This window comes from Crocodylus siamensis, chromosome 4, assembly GCF_052110815.1.
Source record: "Crocodylus siamensis isolate JL-2025a chromosome 4, ASM5211081v1, whole genome shotgun sequence".
Taxonomy (NCBI): Eukaryota; Metazoa; Chordata; order Crocodylia; family Crocodylidae; genus Crocodylus; species Crocodylus siamensis.
The window spans coordinates 203,617,348-203,638,625 of NC_143398.1; the positions used below are offsets into that span (position 1 = coordinate 203,617,348).

The 21,278-nt window shown below is 42.8% G+C and overlaps 1 pseudogene; it reads left to right on the top strand.

Moving 5' to 3' along the window:
- The window catches only part of LOC149867458 (dynein axonemal heavy chain 11-like), a 291,701-nt pseudogene that overhangs the window by 57,214 nt on the left and 213,209 nt on the right, over positions 1–21,278 (top strand).

The following is a 21,278-nucleotide window of genomic DNA, read 5'->3' on the forward strand; positions in this document are numbered from 1 at the left end:
CAGACGTTCCCCCAGATCCTGGTGGTCACCCCTGATAAACTTATAGGTGGCCATCAGATCACCCCTGAGCCTGCGCTTTTCCAGGCTAAAGAGTCCCGTGGCTCTCAGCCTGTCATTGTAAGATCTGTTTTCCTGACCTCTGATCATGCGCGTGGCTCTCCTCTGGACTCTCTCAAGCTTCTCCACATCCTTTTTGAATTGTGGAGCCCAAAACTGGACGCAGTACTCCAGCTGCGGCCTCACCAAGGCCGAGTACAAGGGGAGAATGACGTCCCGGGATTTGCTCGAGAAGCATCTATGGATGCACGCCAGCATTTTGGTCGCTTTACTAGCTGCAGCATTGCACTGGAGGCTCATGTTCATCTTGTGGTCGGTGATGACCCCCAAGTCTTTTTCTTCTGTAGTGCTAACCAACGTAGCACTGCCGAGCCTATAAGGGTGCTGCAGGTTTTTCCTCCCAAGGTGGAGAACCTTGCATTTTTCGGTGTTAAACGCCATGAGGTTCTCGTCTGCCCATTTGCTGAGCTTGTCCAGGTCATCCTGGATCACCCGCCTATCTTCTGGCGTGGATGCTTTGCCCCAAAGTTTGGTGTCATCGGCGAACTTGGCCAGTCCACTCCTGACTCCAATGTCCACATCGTTAATGAAGATGTTGAACAGTATGGGTCCCAGGACAGAGCCTTGAGGGACCCCACTGGTCACAGGGCACCACGATGAGTGACTGCCATCAATCACAACCCTCTGGGTCTGACCACGAAGCCAATTTCCCAGCCAGCGGATCATGGTGGAGCCAAAGCCACAACTGGGCAGTTTGGCCAAGAGGTGATCATGGGATACCAGATCAAAAGCTTTTTTGAAATCAAGATATATGACATCAATCTCTTCTCCCTTGTCCAGGTGATAGGTCACCTGGTCATAGAAGGAAATGAGATTGGTCAAACAAGACCTACCGCAACAAACCCGTGCTGGCTGTCCCTTAGGATGTTAGCCTGGGCCAGTCCCTCAAGGATGGCCTCCTTAATAAACTTTTCTAAGGTCTTCCCCAGGATAGAAGTCAGGCTAATGGGCCTGTAGTTAGCCGGATCCACTCTCCTCCCTTTCTTGAAGATCGGCACCACATTGGCCTTCTTCCAGTCTTCGGGCACTACACCAGAGTGCCAGGAGTTTTCAAAGACCCGTGCCAGGGGCTGGGCTATGACGCTCGCCAGCTCCTTGAGTACCCTGGGGTGCAGGTTGTCAGGGCCAGCTGACTTGAAGGTATCCAGCTTCTCAAGGTGTTCCTTCACGAGGTCAGCATTGATGGAGGGTAGGGGATCCCCCTCACCCAGATTTCCCTGTCCTATAGCAGGCATGGGCATCCCGTGTGACTGATGAAAGACTGACGCAAAGTACCTATTTAATAGGTTGGCTTTTTCCTGGGCGTCAGTTGTCAGTTGCCCCATCTGGTTTAGCAGGGGTCCAACATTGTCCTTGCTTTTTCTCTGGCTCCCCACATATCTGAAAAAGGACTTTTTGTTGTCCTTGATGCCTGAAGCTAGTTGGAGTTCAGATGCAGCCTTGGCTTTCCTGGTTTGCTCCCTGCAGGACCGGACCAGCGTGGAGTAATCCTCCTTGGAGGTGAATCCCGTCTTCCATCCTTTGTAGGCTTTCCTTTTTAGCCACAGTAGGTCCGCTAGGTCTCTGGAGAGCCACGGGGGCTGCTGTGCCTTCTTTCTGCCTTTCCTCCATGTTGGAATAGATTTAGCTTGTGCACTGAGGATAGCTTCCTTGAGAAGCAACCACTCTTCTTGAACTCCCAACTCCCTGGGGTCATGGTCCCTGAGGGCCTGACTGACTAGCCTCTTGAGCTTGTCAAAGTTGGCTTTTCTGAAGTCAAGGACTTCTGTGTTGCTGACTGACTTGCCAGCTTTACGGCGGATGGTGAAGGTGATCAGCTCGTGCTCGCTGTCACCCAACTTCCCATCAATCACTAGATCGCCGATTAGGTCGTCCCCCGTAGCCAGTACCAGGTCAAGCAGCACTTTGCCTCTCGTTGGCCCATAGACTTCTTGAGTCAGGTAGAGGTCATCCACGCACGAGAGAAAGCTTTGCGTCTGCTCAGATTTAGCTGAGTGATCTTCCCACGAGATGTCTGGTAATTGAAGTCACCCATGACAACCAAGGTCCTGGAGCAAGCAGCCTCAGTCAGTTCCTGGGCGAACTCCTGGTCAAGCTCGGGACTTTGAGTGGGAGGTCTGTAGTAGACTCCCACCGTTGTGTCCCCTGTGCCGAATTCCCCACGAATTTTTACCCAGAGGGTCTCTAGCTGTCCATGCCGGTCGCCAACATCAGCTTGCAGGGACATGTAGCTTTCCTTCACATAGAGAGCTACACCCCCACCCCTTTTGTCAACACGATCCCTCCTGTACAGGGTATAGCCCTCTATACCCGTGGTCCAGTCATGGGTGGAGTCCCACCAGGTCTCCGTTATCCCAATGACATCATATTTCTTTGCACTGAGCAGGAGGACGAGCTCCTCCTGGTTGTTGCCCAGGCTCCTGGCATTAGTGTACAGGCAGGCAAGTGTGCCCTTGGGGGCTCTTGCCTTGCCCACAGATTGTGCCAGGGCTGGGGCAGGGGTGGGCTCCCTTAAGTGCCTTGGTCTGCTGGCTTTGCAAGGGCCGTTCAGCGGGCCAGCAGGGGCAATAGTCCCCCCATCCCCCAGCGGGCTTAGTTTAAAGCCCGGTGGAGCAGGTCAGCCAGCCTGGCTGAGAAGAGCCTCCTCCCCAGGGGAGAGAGGTGGAGGCCATCTCTTCCCAGCAGCTCACTGCCTCTCTCTCCAAAGAGCGGGCTGTGGTCATCAGTTATTTAAACTGACCTGTTTTTAAGACTAAAGTAAACTAATTATACTTCAAACTTTCTATTAAATACTAGCTTAGTATTCTGAGGCCAGTTGACAGCAATTATATTTCTCCTTTTCTTTTTCATTAGTCAATTGATAATATCCACAAAGGTTCGTGCCAAGAGTGTGGGAGTGCTTTGATGAATTCAATCATATTTTTGTGGATATGCTTTCTGTAGAGCATCCAGGATGCTCTTTGGCACAACGAGAAAAGGTAGATCAGAAACAAAAGTTTTCTTTAAAGTAAAAAAGTTGTTATCATTTTATGGCACAATAACCTATTTCCACAGGTTTATTTTTTTAGGTGAAACCATTGAATTGAAAACAACAGTTGGGATTTTCATAACACTTAATCCAAGATATGCAGGAAGAACAGAACTTCCCAAAAGTCTTAAAGCTCTTTTTGGTAAGTATAAAATAATTTTTTTTTCTTTAATTAAATTAGTGGCACTATACAGCTCTTTAAGGAAAGCTTCCATGAATATAAAAGCAAATTAGTGGAACTAGAAAGAAGATTTAGGAACCGACACAGAAAAATTGAAGGCTAAAACATGAACAAATGTCATTATTTAGCTTAATGCTATAATATATCAGAAAACAGAGATTATTAAAAAGCCATGCAGAGGTTATTAATGTTAGAATTCTGGGTTTTCATGAGATATATGGAAGGAAGGAAATACTTTATTTAATTACCACTTTAAAAAAAATCTGTGTTGTATCATTCTCTGTGGATATCTCAAGTATTTGGATTGTCTAATAAATTTCTGGATAATATATTCCAGTGGCTTTTTCCTATTTTCTCCTAGAGAAAACCCAGGCTGTTAAATACTAACAACATAAAAAATACTAAAAATGTTATATTATGTTTACTGTGACACAGGAGTTAAATTCTTATAGAATTATTAAAGAATTTTTGTCTGAAAGTTCCAAGAGATATTCAGTCCCAGAAGTTGCTGACTCAATATGCACCAATTTGGATTTCGGTATGTGTTTATCATTTGTATTATTATTCCTAAGAGGTATATATGTTATACCTTTGGAACTGACTTGGTATAAAATTGATTTCTTCTGTTTATCAAATTCGAATATGGTTTGTGGTCTTTTATTATCAGATGAGAATATTTTCAATTATTTACAAAGTTCTGGTGGGATTTTCTTTATTTAGTCCTTTTTCATTGTTATTGTTAACGATTTTTATATAACATTTTTTTTTAAACCCCCTGAAAAGTCCTAGAATATATATTATTTTAAAATATTCTTGGCACTGTAGTTATGCTTTTAATGCTACTTTTTATTGATTCATTACTTCAACTTACAGGTGCTTATTGTTAGCATCAGCAGTGTAGACAGTAACGTAACAATGAACTATTAAATCACCTGTCACATATATTCTACCCACTGGACAGGCCATGTGCAATGATGATTCCAGATTTCGAACTTATCTGTGAAATAATGGTGGTGGCAGAAGGATTTGTGGTGCCAGGTTGATTGTCAGAAAGTTTATCTGTTGCTACAGACTGTCATGAACTACTCTCCAAACAGGTGCTGGAGGATAAGTCTGAACTTTTATACAGTCATTAAGGAGTGTACCGAAGAAGTTGGAGGGCAGGGCATTACCCATTAGTAATTGACTATAGAGGATTTCCAGCATATTCAGTAGCAGAAGTGTGAAAAATACTCTTGGCATTGTACTTAAATATCAGCAGCAGTAGGAGAGAAAGCAGGCAAGTCATTATTATATACTCTTGTATGAGCTCAGGTCTTGATTATCTCTTTGCAATGCATTCAGAGAGGAGAGGAAAGAAGTCTGCTTAAAAGCCTGTCCTTTTAAGAAAGCATAGACTGGGCGCATAATTACATAGGTTTATCTGGCTTTTCCAGGAGGGACAAATGACACCACTTCTTCCACCCCTCTCCTTGCCTGCTTCTCTGCTCTTCCATCAACACCTCTTTTTCTTAATCCTATCTCAATCTTTGCAGGTTGGGTGCATTTAAACTGAGCCCCTCCTTTTACAGAGTCAGGCATACCTCTGTTACTGTTCAGGGGCTTTCTTGCTTCATGATTCTGTTATCCTAGAATATGGATTAGCTGCAGAGGAAGAATCTAGTCAGTTGGCTATGCCGCGTAAGACTTTCTCAGTCCTGAGAGCCACAGTATTAAAAAATAGCAGACCAGATTTGGTGCAGTCCTGATGGAGGATTTTGTGCCCAGAAATTAAGAGCCAAAATAAGAAATTGCTAGAGCTGGACATGCTTGTGGCACATGAGAATTTGGCGCTCAAGTTATGGGGTGTGATCTGTTGAACATTTCTTGGATCTAGCTTTGGATTGGCCACTTGTATTCATTTCCTTTTTCTTCCTCCTACAAGTATGCAACCTCTATTCACTCCTTTTCCAAACTCAAGTAACAGAAGAGTTACTTTTCTTGCTTAGTGGACTGTGAATGTTTACAAGTTCATGCTTCCAGTGCATGTAGAGTTGTCTAATAGATGGGTAAGAGCACTGCGTCAAACACGTTTAATCATAACAGTATTTATTACCTTTACTCAGAGTATATTCCCTTCATGACAAATGTATGTAAATGTTGAGATAAAAATAGCATCTGACAAGATAGTTGGATGTGTTTCATTTTATTAACACATTAGTCATCTTGTCCTGTGTAGAGTAATATGTGAATACTAGATACATATATGATTAGCATAATCTTTTCAGTCAGCATTTGTTGTCTGAGGTTTTTGATTACATTATTTTAATTAAGCAATAAGACATGACAAGCGTGGGATTTCATGGTGAGTGTAACACTCCTCAGATGGTGTTATAAAACATGAAGCTGAAGACTGACTGATTTTTAACCATTCAAGACGTGCATTTGTAATTACCCTGAAATGCACTGGCTGGAATGCCATTTCTAAAATGGCTTTTATACCTTAAATAATACCATATTCTAAAATGGCATATCCTAAAATGGCATTTATACCTTAAATAAGTGAAACAAACATGTATATTTACTTGTCATAATAGCCAGGGGTAGCATAGTTACGTTAGGTTGTCAGAAAGCTCCAATTGTGTGTAGATTGGCTTGCTTATGGCAACACAGTGAAACTTTTAAATATATTCAGGTCATGTACTTTCCATAAAGGAAAGTGCTTGCTTCTGTCCTCTGTTGAATTATATGATGTAGTTGGTATTATATGCCTGGAATAATTAAGATGGGCATATGGATTCCAAAGAGAAATAAATATTTTGTAAATGATGGAGAGGCAGCATGGCAGTTAGTGTTCATTGTATTTGAATCTGTTCACTTGAAAAAGATGAACATATCCTCATTTGAGTATAAGTCCTTGCAGTGTTTTGTGACTGATTGAATAGTTCTTGATGTATTAATTGTCAAAATGCTTATGATAGCATGTTCCTTATTTTAAACAATTTTTTGTCACTTTCATTAAATATGCAAAATAAAGAGCTTATGTGATACTACTTGTTTTTATTTATATATATATATTTTATATCTTTGTGTGTGTATAGTTATAATGTATATTTTAAAATAGAATTTAAAAACCCTTTTTAGTGGAGGTTAAAAATTACCCAAGGTTAAACCAGCAATAAGCAACCCTAGTCTCCCTTCTCCATTTTAGTTTTCCATCACCTTGATCTCAGGACATCTTTGGTTGGTGGGAAAGCTGTCCCAACCATCCTCTGGCATGCAGGCTATCTTTGGAAACTTGTAAGTGTGTCTAGAGCATGTTCTGGCCACTTTCTCCTCTTGAACTAGAAGACTTATGGGATAGCTGTAAGAGCCCCACCAGGTGGCAGGTCATATTCCTCATGGTGAATGTGTGTAGTTTATGATTTATAGTTTTGGGTGGTTGGGGTTTTTTGTTTTTTTGTTTGTTTGTTTGTTTGTTTGTTTGTTTTGGAACCATAGCACATTCTGGGTCAGATTCTGGTCAGGGAGGAGACAAAAACCAAACAGACAATCAGTTGTGCAGATATTCTGTCCAATTATTTGCCTGTCTTTTGTTTAAATGGCTAGTAGAACAATTTGAACTTGAAGACTTGGAGAGTGAAAGATCCTTAATCTGGAATTCCTTGGTAAGAAGCTGACTTGGCTCTTTATTGGGAATTTGTTATCATGGTATGTAGACATGACAATAACATGGGACAAGGAATGCTGTTTGTTCCAGGGAGCAGCATGAACCAGAACCTCTAGTCCAAAAAACCTGAGGGTGTGCAAGAAAGAATGAGATCCTCACATCCCAAATCAGACTGGAGACAAAACTGGAAAGGGGTCAGTTTCAGGATCCAGTTTGGAAATGACTTCAGAAATCCTAGGAGAACTGTTGTCTTAATTAATTTATGGCATTAATGGGAACCAAAGCCTGAAGGAGTACAATCTGCAAAATTAAGACGCTACTGCGGCCACAGCCTTGTTTGAACCTAATACAGATTTGATACGAACAGTGCCTCTCCATCCATCTCATATGAATCTTGGTGTGAGTAAATGTGAAGGGAATGTTTATGCATATCTAAAGGTAACACTGACGCCATGGAAAAGGATTAAATATGTCACAAGATTTGACAGGCAGCCATGCATTTGATCTAACCTGGAACACTAAAGAGAAGAATAAGCCATGAAAATATTGGCTTTTACATGTAATTTTCTCATTCACAAAATTAAGTAATTATATCCTGGGAAAAATGCGCTGGTATTGAATATACAGTATCCAGTCTATGTCACTACAGGTAGCAGATTGAGTTTAACTAGCCATATGGGTTGTAATTGTCTAAGTATGATTAATTCATAATGTTTGTTAATTTTATGCCTTATATTATGGTTTGTTATTATTTCATTTAATTATAGTGTCAGTCTTTTTTTTTAAGGTTTTGATGAGAGCCCTCAGGGATTTTAATCTTCCTAAGATAGTAACTAATGATATCCCTATATTCTTGGGTCTCATCAATGACTTGCTCCCATTGCTGGAAGTTCCACAGAAAAGGGATCTAAAGTTGGAACAGATGGTGCATCAGTCCATTGCAGGACTCCGTTTGCAGCCTGAGGAAAACTTTATGCTGAAGGTGGAAATAATGGCTTTCTGCTTAGCTTATTGTAAATTCTAAATGGGGTGATTGAAGGCTATAATGATCACTGTTGTTTGATGCATTTAAGTTTCAACATCTGGCTAATGCCTTTTCTAGCTATGGCAATAAGCAATGGCATGTTAGTGCTTCCTGCTTCTTTGTTTTAAATAGATTATAACATGTTATATATACATGTACATTAATTTCAGTTTTAACCTAACTGATTTACTCAACGATAAAATGTTACATTATGAAATATTGCTACATATTTCAGCACTTGTTTTCCCTCTTTAGTTACCTGGATTTCATTGTATGTTGTAATAAATGTATTATGACCTATTTTGCCTCTGTTACACAAAAATGCAAGTCAGAAACATACAAGTTTTAAATTTAGCAAAAGTGCTTGTAGCAGGGCACTAAGATGTGCCTGTCCTTTAAGGGCAGAAGCAGCCTGGGCAGGGTGCCCTGCAGGTGAGGCAGAACTCCACAGCGGCTGGTTGCCTCAGCAATAGCCTAATGGGGTAATTGGCCAGCACCTGCAGGCAGTCAGATGACTGAAAGGAAGCAGGACCCTGGAGACATGTAAGCTCAAGGCTGGAGCCAGCAGGGCACTCTCTCCGGCAACTGCCAAGGACAGGAGCTTTTGCACAAGAGAGCTTCCTGAGACCTCATGCTGCCTACAAGAACAGTAAGGCTCCAGGAGCCCCAAGGTACCCAGAGCTAAGAGATATGTTGTTTGTGACCGTTGGGCTTCGATTATCTGCTCTCGAGAGGCCTTCGCCCAGGTGGTGGGCATTGGGCGTTCTCTGGGTTTGTGTCTTTGGTTGTGCAGGTGCCTCCTCCATGACTCGCCTTCCTCACTCTTTCCTGCAATGACTTTTTAGTTCCTCAGTGGATGGGATCAGTCGTCTGGTTTACTCGGTGGCCCATGGTTCACCCGGCGGTGATTCATGGGGCTCCGCCACCCCTACACCCCAGCTTCACTCCACCTCATGTGCATTGTTCCCTGTTGGCCTCAGCCGCTTTTGTGGAGTTGCGCCTTTCTGCCAGCCACCCGTTATGACTACTTGGTAATGGGGCCCTGTTTTCTCAGCCCTGTCCCTACCCCGTCTTCCTTCCTTCTTTCCTTCTTCCAGCCCCTTCTCCCAGGGAAACAAAAACAAAAATCTCTGAGGCTCTCCCCTCGGCCCAAGTACTTGGGGAAACTCAAAGGGCTATCACCTCTTCAACCCCTTCATACTGGGAAACAAAAAGACAAATTATCAAAGAAACCTTAGATGCAGGGCTGCTCCTTGGCATACCTATGCCCCACTTCTACCCTTTCCTTTCCCCCTATTCTAACTTGGAGTGCTCTTCCTAACATCAGTCATCCCTGGGACTTCTTCCCTCTCTGCTGCTGACCCAACCAAAAATGGCGGTGATGCCTGCCCCTATTGTGACCACCCTGGGACTCCTCTTGGGGTCCTTCCCTCTGGCGTTGTTCCCTGCTCACCCTGGTTGCTCCAACACTCCCACCTGGGATCCTGCTGAGCCTCCAGTCCATCACTGGGTCCTTGTCTGGGTCCGCGGTCCGGGGTCCCTGCCACCTGACAGCTTCCCATCTCTGGCTCTTGGTGGCTCACTGGATTCTGTGAGACCCATGGTAGAGGTATCCTCCCTTCCCTGGGCTGGCTGGGGTCCTTATCTCCCATCTCTCTCTCTCCTCTCTTCCTCCGCGGCATTGGCAGCCATTTTTATTCCTGCCAGCTGGCGCTTGTGGCTGATGTCAACAGCTGGTCTTAATTGAATAAACAAGTGACTGATGAGCCGCGTGGGCTCTTCCTTCCACCCCTGCTGTGCTGTGCCTCCTGCTGTGGGTGAGTGTTTACTTTTATCTTTTGTGTGTCCCTTCCTGGGACATTGTTCTAGGGATGTAAGTTTTGCCTCCTTAAAGGGGCCAAGTGCTGACTTCATTGTGGGATTTATGTTGTAACCTGGGTGTCTGTGTTTGTGTTGATATTTACCCAGTGGTTTGGGAAGAGGATGTAGGGAAGGTGGGGCCCTCATTAGTGCCTAGAGAAGGAGGCACATGATTTGGGCAGAGCCAGAAGTTGCCAGAAGGAAGCACAGGGAGACAGGCACCAGAGAGTCTGGTGCCAGAGGGGAGCAGAGATATAGGGGCTGGAGGGCCCAGTGCCAGAGGGGCTCACAGAGTTGACAATAGCAGTGTAGCACCTGCAAGGCATGGGACACAGTAAAGGAAATGTTGGAGCTGTGTAATACTCCCTGGGTATTAGGGCATAAAAGGCAGCCTCTCACCTAGAAACAACTTTTTCATTACAACAAAGGCATGGTGGGAGAGTCAGGTGAGCAGACTGCCCTAGACAGGTGGGCGGGCTGATGTTGTGACTGGCCTCGAGACAACCCCTACCATAGTGCCTTTTTGTCTTTATGCAAGGTTAAAGGATGAATTACTGGGGAGACTGACATCACTGCTCTCAATAAGGAGAATCAGAATGCCAGGTGACAAGGTTTTCATTGTACCAACCCTGGTTATATCCAGCTCTTGACCTGATAATACATTTACGTCACCAAACTGACTGACAGGTTTGAACCTATTAGCATTCTACTATAAATGATTTTAGAGGGATGCTGTTAAGACACATCTCACGCTTTGCTGATTAGAGAAAATTAAAAATGATTCATTTTACTTTCCTTATTTTGGTTCTTTGTTTTTCCCACTTCATTCTGATTAAACAATGAAAACAGGGTGATGGAATTCATTTCAGAATATGAATGCGCTGCTATGCTTTGTTGACCTATTCAGCAGTCTGACACACTTTCCTTACCTGGGAGTGCCAGAATGTCTACCAGCCAGAGACATCTAAGCTTCCATTCAACAGTCCATCCATTTCAGCAAACACCTGAAGCACATTCTTACTTTAAACTTGTATTTAAGCCCCTTTCATTTCAATAATATTTGTGCCTGTTCTTAAATATTATATTGAATTGGAACCAAATCACCTAATCTAAGGTAGAATAGGAAAACTTATTGGAGCCTTAAATTTTGTCAACTGTTTTTTGTAACTTTTTCTAATGATAAAACCTAGATCGGCCATTTTAAACCTAGACTTTGGGCTTTTAAAATCAGGGGCGGCATCTTTTTACCTCCCTGATTGTACAGGGAGGTATGTTAACTTTTTGTATTAGTTGAATAATGGGTCACATTTGGGTATCCTTACTTTTTTTTGGTTCTTACTCAAGCAAACTCCTGAGTAAATGTTGATCAAAGACATCAAGTTTAGTTATGTTACTTATGGTGTCTGTAGACAGCATCACTTTTATAGGCAGTATCACTTATGCTTTAGCATGGTCATGTTTAAAGTAGAAAAAAATTTCATGAAATATCTATTCAGAGTGAGATTTTTTTAGTTTAAAAATGTTAAATATTGGGTGTAAAATTAGATGACAGAATCTCTTCATTTTATTATGGAAATTTATTATTTCAAAAAAGCTGGTATTACTCCTGGTATTCATGAACAAACATGGCCTTGTCTTACAAAAGACTTAAGAGGAATAGCTGTAACAGGAACAGATATGAACAAGAACATAAAGCATCCACGTAACTAAAAGAGTAGGTATGTTCCCAGTGCCAGTGAAATAAATCAAAATCTTTGTTTCTTCTTTATATTGTCAGCTTAACACTACATCTGTGAGAGTTGGTGGAGGCACATGCCCATTTAGACCAGCTCCCCACTCCCCCCATAGCTCTTAACTTTCTAAATGACAACTCTGTTGTGGAAAAAACAAATAATTTGATTTAATCTGAGCCACACCTATTTATACCAGCTAGGGATCTCTCACAGCCATGCCCTCTTTGAGGAGTGGTGCATGATGGAAACCATTTTCTTGAATATCTCAAGCCCAGTTAGGCGGTGACCAATGAGTTGCAGTTCAGTTTGGTCAGTCTTAATGTTAGAGTGTTGGTTACCTTCCCCTACTTTTCCCACTATCATTCTGAATTTTTTCCCTCACTGGTGTTGAAATAGATAGATTGTGAAACCAGATTTTACTTGATTTGTGCTGTTTTCCTTTGCAGGCACATAAGAATAACACAATCTGAAATGGCCAAGTGAGGAACTTCACATACTCACACATTAATAAAATAAAAATGTCCTGCAAATGTCATGGCAACTTTTTGCCACAACAGACCTTACCTTGAAATAAGGTATTGCTATAGGGATCTCAAAATTATAGACATTTGCCCCCCCCCACAAAAAAAAGAAAAGGTAAAGTGGGTCTTTAACAGCATAGTTAGTGGCAAAATATGTCTGGTTTTCCTGGTCCATTTTTGTGTCTACAGAGTTAGCTACTCAACCCCCTGTGCCTTCCCTCAAACTCTGCTATTTTGTATCATGTGGTGACAGCAGCAGTTAAGACAATTAGCAGAGCTGCTAACATTTCAAATGACTTCATATCAGGTCAGTGAATCCAGAACATGTGGCAAGTTGGAACTGGTTAGCTGAGCAGCTCAGTGGGATGCAAAGTAACAAAGAAGAGGAGTGTCAGAAGTGTTGGGGGAGGGATGTCTGATGCTGGGAGTGTGAGCAGAGCAGCAGCCTGTATGGCTGTGAATGGCTAAACCAGCTGATTGTCCATTTACATATAGTGCTTTAAAACTGAACTGAATTGAAATCAAGAATAGGGTCAAAATAAGCTTGGAATTGTCCTTCTCACTCATGATCCAGTAACACATTGCGAGATGGGAAGAGAGGACGAAGATGATAATTTTTGACATGAACAAGGCTTTGTTAGGGTTTTCACACTGTTTGCCCTTTTGACTGTTTCCCCTCCCTCTGTCCTTCCTTCCTTCCCTTGTATTGTCTTTAAATCATTGTTCCTTAGTTTCTTGAGGAAGGGCTCGATTCCTCTACCTGAAATGTAGATTAGCTGCAGTTTTCCAACATTCATTCCCATATGTGTGCTGGACTGCTCTGGAAATTCAGAGTAATTCCAAGTGATTTAAGTGGAGGTATGTCAAATAAGCTATATTGTTGATTTAATGGTCTAGGATCAGAAATCTCTAAAGTGCATCTGCAGTCAGAGGCATGCTCAAGTTCAGGGAACATTTATCAGTTCTGGTATCCTTTGGCAATATGATATATGTTCTCACATAAATGTACATGGACATCCTGAGAACAAGTATGGCAATTACCTTGAGGCTGGCCTTGACTAGGTCCCAGGGCCACCCACTATAGAACAGCATTTGTTTTATGCAACTGATCATCCTTTCTGCAGGAAAAACAGTTAATAGGGGCCTGTCTTCTCTGTCTCACTCTCATCTCTGGCATGATCTGGGGGAGAAAAACATATTAAGTTGTTTGTATATGGAGTAACATGCCCAGCCATTAGGAAGCCCTATGCTGAACCTAGTGGGATTAGTCCAGTTTCAAAGAGGAGAAAGGGTGGGGGAGAAACTTCTCTTGCTTGTGGGAAGAAGATAAGAACTCTCCATCTGCATATCCACCAAGAACATCAACTTGGGAGAAGACCCTTGCTGCCTTTTACTCTGCCTCAAATAAACACGGACCTGTGGGCTCTACAAAGATAAGAATCTGCCATAAAATGGAGGTGACAAGGAGATTTGCTGGTGGGAAGAGAGAGAGAGAGAGGCTGCTGGGTAATAATATTCCTCAAATATATAGGGAGGATAAAGAAGGCACCGGGAAATGTGAGGCCCCTGCAAGATTCTCTGGGAAATCTGGTGGTTGCACCAGAGGAGAAAGCAGACCTCTTTAACCGATTCTTCACCTCCGTTTTCTTGGGCAGGGACCGGGACTACCCCACCATGATACAAGACAGACTCAAGGGGGATGCCTCCAGACCTCAGGTTGGAGAGGACTGGGTTAGAGAGCTTCTGGAGGGGCTGGACGTGTTCAAATCAGTGGGTCCAGATGCTCTCCACCCCAGGGTGTTGAGGGAGCTAGCAGGGGTTATTGCAGGGCCTTTGGCATGGCTTTACGAGTGCTCATGGTGCTCGGGCCAGATGCCAGATGATTGGAAGATAGCCAACGAGGTCCATATCTTTAAAAAAGGGAGGAGGGAGGACCCAAGCAACTATAAGCCCATCAGTCTTACCTCAATCCTAGGGAAACTCTTTGAGAAGATCATCAAGGAGCACATCTGTGATGGGCTGGCTTCAGGGACGATGCTCAAGGGCAACCAGCACGGTTTCATTAGGGGCAGGTCATGTCAGACCAACCTGATTGCCTTTTATGATCAGGTCAAAAAAGCATTGGATGCAGGTGTCGCCGTGGATGTAGTCTTTCTGGACTTCAGCAAGGCCTTTGACACCGTCTCCCACCCCATCCTCATTAAAAAACTAGGTGACGGTGGCATTGATGCCTACACAGTGAGATGGATTGCAGATTGGCTCAAGGGTCGTACTCAGAGGGTGGTGGTGGATGGGTCATATTCAACCTGGGGAGAAGTGGGCAGCGGAGTCCCCCAGGGCTCAGTCCTTGGGCCCGCGCTGTTCAATTGCTTTATCAGCGATTTGGACAATGGGGTGAAAAGCAACCTGTTTAAATTCGCTGATGATACCAAAATTTGGGGTGAGATGAGCATGCTAGTAGGGAGGGAAAGACTTCAGCAAGACCTGGATAGGTTACAGGGGTGGGCTAACAAAAACAGGATGCGTTTCAATACTGACAAGTGCAGGGTGCTGCACTGGGGCAGCAGTAACCAGCAGCACACTTCTAAGATGAGAAACTCCCTTCTTGAGAGCACAGAGGCGGAAAGGGATCTTGGAGTCATTATTGACTCCAAGATGAACATGGGCCAACATGGCGAGGTCACGGTTGGCAGGGCTAACCGGACCTTGTCATGCATCCACAGGTGCAGCTCAAGCAGGGCCAAGGAGGTGATCCTTCCCCTCTATGCAGCACTGGTCAGGCCACAGCTGGAGTACTGTGACCAGTTCTGTGCGCCCCACTTCAGGAAGGAGGAGGGATGTGGACAACATTGAGAGGGTCCAGAGGAGGGCCACACGCAAGATCCGGGGACAACAGGGCAGACCCTACAATGAGAGACTGCAGGACCTGAACCTGTTCAGCCTTCACAAGAGAAGGCTGAGGAGAGACCTGGTGACCGTCTATAAACTCACTAGGGGGGACCAGAAGGGTTTGGGAGAGACCTTGTTTCCCTTAGTGCCCCCTGGCATAACAAGGAATAACGCCACAAGTTGTTGGAGAGTAGGTTTAGATTAGACATCTGTAAGAACTACTTCACGGTCAGGGTGGCTAGGATCTGGAACCAACTTCCAAGGGAAGTGGTGCTGGCTCCTACCCTGGGGGTCTTTAAGAAGAGGCTTGATGCCTACCTGGCTGGAGTCATTTGAGCCCAGTTTTTCTCCTGCCGAGGCTGGGGGTCAGACTTGAAGATCTACAAGGTCCCTTCCAACCCTACTTCTTTGATTCTATGATGTGGAAGAAGGAGACTGACTGGGACTGGGGGATTGGTAGATGACTGGTAGATCAGAGAATATGTTTTTCATTGCTTAGATTTGTTAAGGATAGGATTGTAAATCTTGAGTTTACTGTATAATTCAATCAGATCTACCACCATAATTGTAAACTTAATTTAGGAATTGAGAGAGGAAGGGAAATAACATGCACCTCAGTGGTGTTCTGTGCCTATGATTATTTTTCTCAAGTTGGCAGCCAGCAGTGTTACTATGGCATAACTAAAGATAGGATTTATGGATGGAGATCACCCCAGTAGCACTTGACAAAGTTGTAATGGCAGCAGAGCATGGCCACCTGTGTCAGGTGTGCTTGATGAAGCAAAGAAATCTCCCTGGACTATGAGAGTACCATTTCTGAGAGAGGCTGTTTTCCTTTGGGGCTGAGTAAGTATTGTGGCAGATTAGTTGAAAACTATAGTTTCGTTGTGATACAGAATAGAACTGCTTAAGTGCTGCTGCTAACATATAATTTCAACAATATCCATTACATTTATTTAAGTTAAATGTGCCTAAAATGTTAAATAGAGTTTCCAAAAATATTCACCAAGGTGGTTTTTAATATCTGTATGTATTGAAAAACATGGATTTTTGACTGAAAAGAATCACTGTAAATTTAGTGGTTTGCTATAACTGGAACTGTAGTCTTCACACTTTTAAAACAACAACAATGGTGCATATTATTACATTATTTAATTTATATAGCTTCTCTTTCCTACCAAAATTATCATGGTTATGTTAATCAGAATTAAAACACATTCAGTATGTCAGAAGATAGCAGATTATCTCCCTCATAAGCTACAGTCACATCAATGGGTAAATGAAGCAAGTTCATCTTTAAAAAGTTAATAGCTATGGGCATTCATAGATGACACATTGAAGTGGGTTAAATGCCCTTTTGCACTTCTTTAATGATGTTGCTGTTTGCAAATTCAGCGTCGTATTGTGTGTTATGTTCTATATAAATGGAGTGACTGTGACGTAGATGATTACATGGTCAGATGGGTGGCAACTTGGCTTAGAGGTTGCACTCAGAGAGTGGTGGTAGATGGGTTGGTATCGACTTGGAAAGGTGTGAGCAGTGGAGTCCCACAAGGCTCGGTCTTTGGACTGGTGCTGCTCAATGTCTTCATCGGTGACTTGGATGAGGGCATGGAAAGCACTCTGTCCAAATTCACAGATGATACCAAATTATGGGGTAAAGTTAACACTCCAAAGGGTAGGGAATGAATCCAGGTGGATCTATCTGGACAGGTTGGAAAAGTGAGAATAGGATGCAGTTCAATAAACACAAATGCAAGGTGCTGCACCTAGGGAGAAGGAACATGCCAACATGCTTACAGGCTGGGGGAGGACCTTCTCAGCAGCACAGCAGCAGAAAGGGATCTTGGAGTCACTGTTGACTCCAAGATGAACATGAGTCATCAATGTGACAAAGTGATCAGTAAAGCTAATAGCACTTTAACATACAATAACAGGTGCATGACAAACAGATCCAAGGAGGTGATACTTTGCCTTCATGCAGCATGAGTCAGGCTGCAGTTGGAGTACTGTGTTCAGTTTTGGGTGCCATATTTCAAGAGGGATGTGGACAAGCTTGAGAAGGTTCAGAGGAAAGCCACTCATATGGTTAGGGGCCTGCAGGCAAAGACAAGGAGAGATTGAGGGCCCTGGATCTCTTCAGCCTCCTCAAGAGAAGGCTGAGAGGTGATCTTGTGGCTGCCTACAAATTCATCGGTGGTGGGGGATAGCAAGGAATAAGAGATGCTCTGTTTACCAGGGTACCGCTTGAGGTAACTAGGAACAATGGCCACAAACTGATGCAGAGCAGATTTAGGTTAGACATCAGGAAGAACTACTTTACAGTAAGGATTGCCAAAATCTGGAATGGGCTTCCAAGGGAGGTGGTGCTGTCCCCTACCTTGGGGGTCTTTAAGAGGAGGCTAGATATACACCTGGCTGGGGTCATCTGACCCCAGTGCTTTTTCTTGCCCAGGGCAGGGGGTCAGACTCCATGATCTGCACAGGTCCCTTCTGACCCAAACATCGAGGAATCTACGAATTCCAGCTGCAGTAGCAAATTCAGCTATGTAATGTGCCTTAAATGACTTTGTGGCACAGCAAACTAAAATACCTCTGAGGAATTTTAGTTTGCTACCCTACAGCCATGGAGGGCTCTGTGTGGCTCAGGAGCTATGCAGACAGCCCCAGCAGGCAGCCTGGCAGCAGCCCAGGAAGGCAGGCTGTACTGAAGGAAAAAGAAAAAGAAGAAAGCCTGATATTTTTTTCTTCTCTGGAGCCTGCCTGCCTGTCTGAGCAGTGCTGGAGCCCAGTGCTTTCCTTCACAGCTGCGGTGCCCCCTGGGACCACCTGAGCTGGGTCCCTGCGGGCGGGTGCTGCCTGGTGGGGAGGGGGTGCCACTGCCACAGAGGGAAGCACAAACCCCCACAACAGCCCAGGGACTGCTTGGCCTGCTGGCAGCTCACTCTCCCCTCCCTGCTACCAGAGAAGCAGGTAAGGATAGAGTGTACATGACATGGTGGTTTATTTTGCCCTAAATTGAAGTGTAAGGGTGGCCAGAGCCTGGAATAGGCTTTCCAGAGAGGTGGTGCTCTCACCTTCCCTGGAAATCTTCAAGAGGAGACTGGATAGGCACCTGGCTGGGGTCTTATGACCCCTGCCACCCCCAGTGCTCCTTCCTCCCCATGGCAGGGGTTTGGACTAGATGATCTGTCTAGGTCCCTTCTGACTCATTGATTCTATGATTCTATGATTTATACCCTTGTGTCATCTACAAATGCCCTATAGTATCAACAATGATGCTAAACTCAGCTTAAAAAATCTAATAGTAAAAGTATTGTAACAATTAGGACTTTCTGTTTCACCGTGATCCAAATGGAGTTTTGCTACACGTCATTACAGTAGCATATGCTATAAATATGTTCCACTACTTTTTATTTTGAGACCACAAGATTTTGATGTAAATATAATTGTGACATATGCTTTACTTGAAAGCCATTGCAAGACTATTTGTTTGCCTTTCCATGTATTTAGAATGATACTAGGATTCCTTTTTGTTTGCCACTGGTAAATAAAGAATGGAGTATGAAATACATGTTTCTGCAAAGTGCAGGGAAAGAATATAGGCAGGGCTGCACAATTGCTGCTTTGTGCTATTGTGTGCACATTGTGAACTGACTCTCAAAGCCAGAAATGCCTTAAGCTTTAGTGTAAATGCCATCCCTACCCTGCACATTTAAACAAATCCAAACTTTTCCACAGTTTGAGAATGTACAACTCTCCTTGTTCATCTTTTCTCTAGAGCATCTCACCAGGTTAGGTGAAAACTACTGGCGGAGATATTCCTTTTCTACCCACACATTTTTGCACCCTCCAATGGAGTAAACATTTAAGAAAAACCTCTGAAAGAGATAAAAACAACTATAAAATTCCTGAATGTGCATTTTTCTTACCATCTCCTAATTACCTACTGATACCCATAAAATGCGTCAGTCAGAGTATCAAGTTATCACTAATCTCAGTGCTCATTCATAGGTCACAGTTAGAACAGCTATGGCTGTGGGATGCACTGTCTTTGAGGTAGGGAATGCTGGAACAGAGAAAAGTCAGGTAAAGTAAACTTTGCTTTCAAATACTTTCCAAAATCACCCATATTTCTTGCTAATTACATGTTTTAAAATGAAGTAGAAATATTTTGGTGATACATTATGTGTAGCAAATTCACTTTTTAAAACGCATTAACAACATGAGAGCAGAGTCTGACAGCAGAGTCATGGTAAGGTAAATGAAATCAACTGGTGTGTTATGCATATCTGATTCTGTAACGTGTTCTATAAATGTGACTACATTGAAGTTAGCTCATTTTCTAATTCATTTTGAGCCATTCTTTTTAGATACCATTTTTCAATTTTTTTGTTCTTTCTTTGCATCATATTTCTCACTGTATATTCCATCACATTTATTGCCCTGTTACTTCTTAGCTGTCCAGTTGAAGCTAAACAGAAGCACTTTATTTTTCATTAACATGCTTATGGTATGCAAGGTTTATAATAAAAATAGCTTTCACTTCTATATCATCTTTAAGCCTGAAAATTTGCTTTATTTATCTGTTGAAATCAACCCTTACTTAAATAAAAATTGTATCAAATGCCTGCTTTAATGCCACAGACAAAGTAATTGTCTACCACCACTCTCTGAGTGCAACCTCTAAGCCAAGTTGCCACCCATCTGACCATGTAATCATCTATGTCACAGTCACTCCATTTATATAGAACATAACACACAATACGACACTGAATTTGCAAACAAAGAAATAGACAAAGTAATCATAAATGGACTAAGCCCATACCAAAAAGCCTAAGATCAAGCCTTAATGACATCTTCCAAGAATAACCAGAGCCTGATTTATAGGATCTCTGATTCTGTTAAATACATTCCATAGAACAGTTTCAGGAAAGTAGATCCATGGGACCTTTGAACTGAGTATTTTTTTTCTGTCCCAATCCACATGAAATCTAAGGATTAAGGCCTAGAACAACTTGGGTGACCTTAAAAGACTTAGAGAGACATGGCAGGAAGGGGAGGAGAAGACTGCCACTTCACATACTTTAGTCTTAGATTAAATAATGAGGGGTAATTCATCCTCAAAACACCTGTATTTTTCTGTACTTTATAGATGTATGTACCAAGGCACAGAAATCCCAAAAGAGTTTTTAATTTCACACAAATGGTGCATTGTTGATTCAGGAACAGAACTCAGGAATCTTCATTTCCAGTCTCGTGTTTGATGTTTCATGACCAGGCTAATATCAAAATTTGTTTTAATTTTTGTAAAATTTTGTTTATGTACCTACAGCCTCTTAAACAAATACCAGTGAAATGCAAAACTTGGATATGGGAGCTTGGTCTTACGGGAGCTTGGTCTTACAAAGTTCACTTGTGGTGCCAATTGCCTCCTTTTAGATTTGTTTCATATGGGTGGCTCTGAAGTTGATGAACTTTCTCCCAAATCAGAGACAGGGAAAACATAACTTTGTTGGCTGCATTGTGTCTTTTAGATACAAAAGGTATTGCACAAGACCTACTCCAACATGCAGTTAAGGCCATTATGGAGTGATATCAACCCTAAGGCTGTCACTACAGATGAACATTCTGGGTTTCTTCATCCAGCAGCAAGGGAGTGGAAAGATGATATTCCCAAGAATATGCTCAAATTACATTAGCCAAATTTAATATCTGAACCTAGTGTGGTTATGTCTAATGGGAATTTACTTTCTGATTTCAATTGAAAGGCTTGTTTTCATCTACTATGAGAGAACTTTCTGTCATAGCATGTGATGACTCCAAATGGATTGTGCTTGATGGGGATATTGAGCTTATGTGGATCGAATCATTGAACACACTTATGAATGACAATGAGGTTTGTGTGAATCAAACTAACTAATAATCTGCTTCTGTGGAATGTTTTCAATACATTTTTGTATCACAAAACCCCTTCCTTTAAATCAATATCAACAAATATACAATGGACAAGGCTTTTTATGAGAATCTACTTATGTACTTAGTTTAATTATTGGAGGGAAATTAATGTAAATGTACACATGTGAGCAAATGTGTGTTTTATCATGATGAAATAATTAGACAGTGAGAGCCAAAATCTCTTCCCCTACAATGACTTTCAAACTGAATATTGTGGTCTCTCTGAATAAGTTTGGTGTTTTCTGAAAGGTGCCTGTCACTTTAACAAAAGTGAAATGCAAAGCAAAAGTGGAAGGGTCAGAGTTCAACCTGGGAAGA